Source organism: Lissotriton vulgaris, chromosome 7, assembly GCF_964263255.1.
Source record: "Lissotriton vulgaris chromosome 7, aLisVul1.2, whole genome shotgun sequence".
NCBI lineage: Eukaryota > Metazoa > Chordata > Amphibia > Caudata > Salamandridae > Lissotriton > Lissotriton vulgaris.
This window is the reverse complement of record NC_141695.1, coordinates 957,879,789-957,887,925: the sequence shown is the minus strand read 5'-3', so window position 1 is coordinate 957,887,925 and position 8,137 is coordinate 957,879,789.

Genomic DNA, 8,137 nt, shown 5'->3' with positions numbered 1-8,137 from the left:
ATTTACAAAACAGCCATTTATTATTACTTTATTGCGGGTGACCATCATAGACACAAAGTTACACTGCTCATGCACTCAGTGGCAGCTAAGACACACTCTCTCTTTGGTCTTATCCAACCCATTTATATAGAATAGCCAATCTGGTGCTTTAATGTATGTGTATGTGTTGCAACATCATGGCTACGGTGGAGTTCCACGCCTCCACGTAGCACCTGAGCACTCCTGCCTCCTTGCTCCTCCCCCAACTGTGAACGCGAGATGGAGATGGTAATGGCGATGGCGGTGGCGTCCTTCTGAGGGAGATGCCGGCCGGCCGGCGTTTTTTCCGGAATCGAGTGCTGCCCGGTTTTCATGTTGCTCCGCAAACAACATTACCGAGGACGATTTGAAAAGGCACATTGAAGCGGGACAGGCGCGCATTTCTCACCGACATTAACACAGGTGAGCAAGGTCCGAGTGCCTGGTTCGGCGGCTGCCGCTGCAGGGAGCTAAAATCTCGGCTTTAACATCATTCCCTGTGTCATTACACCGGCGCACCGATGCATGGATTTTGAGAGCAGGTCGGCCGGTATGCGCTGATGGATTTTGGTAGGCATTGGCTCTATTGATGAAGGCATTCGACAGCGTTTCCTACCCAGTAGTCACAATGTGCAGTGTCTGAATACTACATGCTGTCTACAGGTCTACATCTTCCATATTGCCATATTGCCATATTGCCTTGCTTCCCTGGGGGAAAAAAACCTGCTCTACTGCTCTGTACCTATGCAGAGTGTTCATACTGTGTGACCTCCCCCATTTCGATAAACTTCTGAATTAACTGCAGCTGTTGATGGGCAAACTAACAAAAGTGCGTGCTAAGGCAAGAGCCCGGCGGCTTAAAGCTACAGAAGAGACTGCATCCGAATAGTCAACGGACCTGATGGAAAACAGGGCAGAAATTTCTTTGGTGAGTTCCGAGGGGGAGAATGAGGCACTTATAGAGTCCCCTGATATTCCTGATACTGTGGGGGATGTTCGCCCATTTGAGACTCTGCAAACTGACTCTGATTCTGTGCCTGTAGTAGACTCTAGTACACAGCTGAAGGCATTGTCTACTAACAAACCTTTAAGACAATTTCCATTGTTCGAGCCTAGAAATAACTCGCCCGCGCCCACGCCGAGCAGTTCTGTTATCACCCAGCCCAATCCTGGTTCAGTCCGTGCTCAAGATTTAAGTACAGCTCATGTTGCAACAGTAGTCACTAACTTGAACAATGGAGCTGATAGCCAGGTGGCTCAAGACGCAAGTCATGGAATGCAAGTCGGGGAGGAACAAACGGGTTTGATGAGCCCTACTCTGTCTTTGAATACCGAGACTAACCAGACTAACCAGACAACTGGCTCAAATACAATGCAATTGTCAGTCAAGGACATGCTAAACCTAATTTTGGCTGAGATTCGTGAAGTGAAACAGTCTCAACAGTCTCAAAAAGCAGAACTTGCTGGAATTCAAAATCGTTTGGACAAAATTGAGGACATTGTCACTTCGTTCCCACCTCGTCTTCAGGAGGCTGAGGCCAGAATTTCAAGCCTAGAGGATGAAATTCCCAAACTTCAAAAGGACGTCAAGGATGTTTATAAATCGTCTAAGACTTTGGAATCCAAGCTTGATGAGTTGGAAAATTACAATCGCAGATCTAATCTGCGAATAGTAGGGGTCCCGGAGAAAATTGAGGGCTCGGATATGGTTCGGTGGGTCACCTCTTTTATATCACATGAAGTCATTCCGGAATTTAAAGGTGATTTGACAATCACCCGAGCTCATCGTGTGCCTGCTCAGCCGTTTCCAAACTCTCCTTTTCCCCGTACTATATTGGTTAATTTTGCTGACTTTCGAGTTAAAGAGACAATTCTGACAAGAGCTATTAAACAGGGTCAGTTTCCAGCTAATGCAACTTCCAAATGCTGGATTTTTTCCGATATGTCCGCCGCTGCTGGGAAACGCAGAAAAGAGTTTGTGAAACTTTTGCATCTGTTTAAAGCTAGAGGGGCACAAGCCTCTATAGCACAACAGTCAAAATTAAAAGTGTTGATTAAAGGCAAATTTCATTTGCTAACAGATATAGAGGAAGCAACGATTTGCTTAGTCAAATGTCACCCGGATAAATGATTAAGGCTAACTCTATGTTTCCTAGCATACTGTGTGCCTATATTTTTCGCAAGTTTTTTCTCTTTTCTTTTTCTCTTTTTTTTTTTTTTTTTTTATAGATATGGTGGATTTGGTGGATCTGGTGGAGGAGTGAGGGAGCGGGAGGGCTGGGCAGGGAACGGGGTGTTATTCCAAGACACCTCTATGGTACGGGGGGAGACCCGGTGGCGAGCATGGGGGAGAGTGCTAGGAGGAGAGCCATGGGTGAGGGGGGGGAGGCGAAAAAATGGAAACATTGAAGTTGTTTTCAATGGATTTAAATGTGTTAAGATCTTGCATTTTTGGTATTCTGGTAGGCAATTGTGCATAGATATGCGTAAATTAAGTTGTTTTGAGATTAAAAATTTTGTACTTCTCTGTGCAATTAATTCTGCTTCATGTCGCTTAGGATGGGGCTGAAACTGATATCCTTTAATGTGAATGGTCTGAATAACGCTAGAAAAATGCGTGCAATAGAGTCCTGGATTAGAACTGAAAATCCTACAGTGATCATGTTACAGGAGACTCACATAGCTGTCGCCAAAAAAGAGGATTTTAAAATGTTTAAATCCTGGGCTTCTTTTCGGGGGTTTTCGTGCGCCACGGATTCACAACGAGGCGTTGCTTTACTTATAAATAAAAATTTAGAGATTGAAATAGTCCAGACTGAAAATGATTCTTCAGGTCGTTGGTGTTGGGTTTCATGTAAAGTTAAAAATCATAACTCCTTGATTACCTTTGTTTGCTTTTATGCCCCTATAGAGGATAATCCCCAGATTTACGATACTCTGTTTCAATCTCTTCTATTGGTTGGTGGAGATATCATTATAGGTGGCGATTTTAATATACTCATGAACCCTAATTTAGACTCCACATCATCTCTTAAGAGGCAGTCTAAGCCTAGATCTCTTAAGACTATTCTAAATTACATATCTTTATTTGGTCTATGTGACCCGTGGCGTGTGAGAAACCCTCTGAAAATGGAGTATACCTGCTGGTCAGGAAGGTTTAAATCCTCATCGCTATAGACTTCTTTTTAACATCTAGACAGCTTAAATTCAGTTCACAGAGATTTTACCACAATGGCTTTTCAGACCATGCTATGATAGTGATTAATTTTGACTATGCAGAGACAACTACGGTTTCGAAAAGATGGATGTTTAATAAAATGTATCTACAGGATTTGAACTGGATATCAGCAGTAAAGGTGGAGATTGCAGAGTACATTAACCGAAATATAGGCACAGCCCCTCTTCATATTATTTGGGACTCGTTAAAGGCTTTTTTAAGGGGGGTTTTCATTAGTAAAGATGCGGCTGAGTGGTGTGTTGTGAAAAAGAAAAGGAACTCCTTGCTTCAAAAAATTCAGGATTTAACATTAAGTTATCAACATCAACCAAATTATGCCGTTTTTTTTCAATTGAGGGAAGCTAAACAAGCGCTTAGAGCTCATTATTATGAGCAAAGTGAATTGGTGTTTCAGAAACAATCACAAAAAGTGTACGAAGAGAGTAACTTTACAGGGAAATTTCTAGCCTGGCAAGTAAAAGAACAGGCGGCTTCAAATTTGATCCATTCCTTAAAAGACCCTCTCACTTATTCCGATATATTTGATCAGGCTGAAATAAATAATATCATGCTTAAACATTACAAAAGTATTTACTCTGTAAAACATATTTTCGATTCTCAAAAATTATCAGAGTTTTTAGACCGACATGAAATTCCAAGTCTACCCTTCGAAGATCAGAGGCATATGCAAAGACCTTTTTCTAAAACAGAATTGGAAGAAGTTGTTAAAAACCTTCCACTAGGCAAGGCCTGTGGTCCCGACGGCTTCCCCTCAGAATTCTTTAAAGCTTTTTTTAACTCCTTCAGCGATTTATTTTTGTTATTGTTGAACTCAATGCTGGAAGGAGGGCAAGTCCCGGAAACCTTCCATGAAGGTACAGTCATTAGTTTCTTAAAAAAAGGGAAAGAATCCAAAGACCCGAACTCATTTAGGCCAATTACTTTATTAAATTCCGATTATAAAATAACTACTAAGATGCTTTCACTCCGCCTTAATGATCATGCGGCGGACTTGATTCATCCAGATCAAAACGGTTTTATAATAGATAGACAATTATTTACTAACACACACTTTTTAGTTGAAGCATTAGATTATTTTGAAGCACGTGGGATGCAGGCCTTGGTATTACTTTTAGATGCAGAAAAAGCTTTTGATTTGGTGGTATGGGACACTCTTTTCTTTATTTTATCTAAGTTTGCCATCTCTCAACGCATCATCAATTTGATAAAGAATTTATATGTTGGCGCTAGAGCAAACATAATTATTAATAAATCATTAGCAGGCCTAATTTCAGTACAACGTGGCACTAGGCAAGGCTGTCCTTTATCACCTATTCTTTTCGCTTTCTTTATCGAACCATTAACTATTGCTATGAGGAATTGTTTTCAGATTAAATCTCCAGTTACCTCCATGGCCAAAATCAAACTCTACGCAGATGATATCATGTTACTTATTAAACCGGATTTGGAATCACAGACCCATATTTTTCAAATTTTTGAAGAGTTCGAATCTTTAGGAGGTTACAGGATTAATAAAAAAAAGACAGAAATATTGGTATGTGGGGGTGCAGATCCAGTTCTTCATAAAGATTTACAAGGTTGTATTAATTAAAAACTGAAAAGATATCTGGGAATTTGGTTCTCTTCCAATATCTTGGATTTATATACACTTAATTTTATACCATTAATAAAAAAAGTTCAATCTATGTTTGCTCGATGGGACCCTTTGCCTTTGACTATTCTTGGCCGCATCAATTTAATTAAAATGTCAATCCTTCCTCTTTTTAATTTTTTGTTCGCTTCAATTCCAGTCTATTTGCCAGGTACTTTTTTTTCCAAAATAGAATCTATGTTTTCCAAATTTATTTGGGCAAAAAAAAAACACCCAGACTAGATATACGGACATTAACTGCAGAAACGGATTATGGAGGTCTTTCCTTTCCAAATTTGAAAGATTATTACTTTGCTTATTTTGCACAGTATCTAGAGAGATTTAAAAACAGGAATGCAGCTACTAGTTGTTTTATAAATTTTTTCTTTGATTTGATATGTTCAGAAACTCAAATTCCATCCCCTTTGTTCGTTCTGAAATCTCCCAAATTTGTGCGGTATAAAATTCTAAATTGTTTTTTTAAACTACGTAATGCAATGATTAAGAGATATTCACTTCCACCCTTTCATTTACTAACTCCTTTAGTTGGAGTGTTTTCCTTTTTAAAGATCAAAATCGATCCCATTGTTATAGAAAATTGGGACCGAGCCGGGTTCAGAACATTAGCAGACTTTTTGGTCAGCGGTACTTGGCTCTCTATTAACGAGATGTCAGGCCAAATTGTAGGCAATTTTTTGCTAATGGGCTCCTATTCTAATTTAATTTATCCTATGTTGGCACAATTAGATCCCGGTATCATTTCGAATTATACTTCTACTCTTGTTTTAGATCTGTTTGTTAATAACTCGGAGAAGAAACCCGGAGCATGGAAACAGTGTCTAATTCAAAGTCGGGAGGTAGAGTTGACTGCTAAGGCAATCCGTAAATGGTACACTCAGGAAAATTTTATTTTGTCACCGGAAATATGGAAAACTATTAATCAGTTTAATTTCTGTGTACTACGTGGTGCCAATTGGCGCCGGATGCTGTATTTTAGCAAGTGGCTACTATATCGTACACCAGTAATAATTGCTAAAATGTATAATAATGCATCTGCATCCTGTTTCAGACAATGTAATTGCGAACAAGCCAATTGGTCACATATTATAGTATTTTGTCCCAAAATTAAGCATTTCTGGGAAGAAATTATTGGTTTTTTAAAATCTTGTTGTATGTTATCAGTCCCATGCAATGCAACAATGTTATTATTTGGTTATGATCCTGATTGTACATTTTCAAGTCACCTGGCAAAATTGATATATATTATAATGGCTGTGGCTAGATCTTTATTATTGCAGAATTGGCTTTCAACCTATATCCCGACGCTACAGGAATGGCTGGAAAAAATGAAAAGGGTTAGGAAAAGCGAACTGTTATATGCTCAAAGAGTTGGGGGCATTAGAAAATTCGATCAAATCTGGGGATGTTATTTTGAGTAAATTGGTGTGACGTTTTGTTAAGTTGAAATAAAATGTAAATATTTATTTTGTTGCGATTGTCTGTATTCCTTGATCTATACTGCATAAAACCTGAACACACCTTCAATAAAAAGAATTAAAAAAAAAAAAAAGTATGTGTGCATTTTCTGGCATAATAATGCATTTTTAACATGGCCAAGTCCAAGGTAACCATTGTCTGAGTATGCATCTGCGAAGTTCTGAAAACAATGTAAATGCACAGCTGCAGTTACTGAAGGCAAGGGCTGCCTTACAAAATATCTAGGCACAGTGCATGTATGTGTTGTTATTGTATTAAGCAAACTAAGCTGGACTGTAACAGAGCACTGAACATTGGACCAGTGTCCTTATTATTATTATTATTATTATTATTATTATTATTATTATTATTATTATTATTATTATTATTATTATATAATATAAGATATAATATAAGATATGTTTCACAATTGTGTACAAGGCAGCAGCTTTACATAGATTTTGAAAAAGTTGGAGGGTAATGGTCTGTGAAGTGAAGAGATGCGTTTTAATTTCCTTTCAGCATGGCAGAAGAGTGGGAGTGGTTCTGATGTTCATGTAGATGTTGATCCGATCTTGCAGTCATGCAGTTAGTGTGTATCGATAAAGAAGGTCTGCAATGTGGTATTTTCCTTCTTGCATGTCTTCATGTCTAGTTAAGCAAAGTCCTGGTTCACTATGTGGTGCAGACCTCATGTAGTGGTTATTTTCTCACCTAGTTATGTCGGAAAGTCATTTCCGGTTACCTTGTAGGGGGTATAGCTGGTCTTAAAGGTAATGTGTGCTCAAAGGGATGTGGTCAAGCTGTTTGGTTCTTCAGTGAGAGTAGCTGCGGCATTTGATTGGTTTTCAGTGATACCAGAGTGGTTCTGGAATGGGGTTGAGCAGACCGTTGTCTTCATGCATTTAAGAAAGGGCTAATAATTGCCCTTTTGACCTGAAGTCAGTTTGGGATAACCAACTTTTCACTTTTTTCAGGAGGAAGATGCTGTTATAATTTTCTTTGGAGATTTGCTCTTTGAAGGATAGGTTGATGGTCTATGTGAATGGAAGTGCCTTTGCATAAAGGATAGGCTAGTGGACAGGGTGACTTTAATTGACTTTGCATTAGTATTCAGATTAGAGGTGAAGCCTTCCTTATTACTGCTGCATATTGAAATTTGAATCTGAAATTGCTGGGTTCTTTCAACAAATAGGATGAATTATGTCTTTACTGACGCTTGATATCCATTCTGGATTAAATCAAGGCATGGTTTGAATTACTGAATGTTGTGTATGTAAAAAGTTGTAAGGGCATGTATGCCCACTGCGATCTTGTAAATCTTGATTCCCACAGGAACCTGATAGTATTTAGGGAGTTAGATTTTCCATCAGAATGTGTTGATGATATTCGGTGTGGTGTAAGGTGTCCCATGGCAGAACTGTGTCAGTGAAATGCATGCATATTGCAAATCAATGCTTGGTGGTCAACTGTGTTGAAGTTTATAGATAGGTAAAGTAGGGTCAGAGAGCAATGTCATTTATGCATTTAAGACAGGAGTCTCAATATCACATGATGCTCTGACGACAGATTGGTAGGCTTAAAGAAGGTTATTCATATTGATTTTATCCTTAATCAAATGGATACTTTTTCTCTTTAAATTTCATGCTGTAAAATAGATGGGTGTTTGAGCTGGAGTTGGCCTGACTTCATGGGTTATGGATGAATTTTTCATCAGTGAGAAGACCTGTTAATTCTTGGGGTCATCTTGGAAACCTCCTCCCCTTGGCAATGTT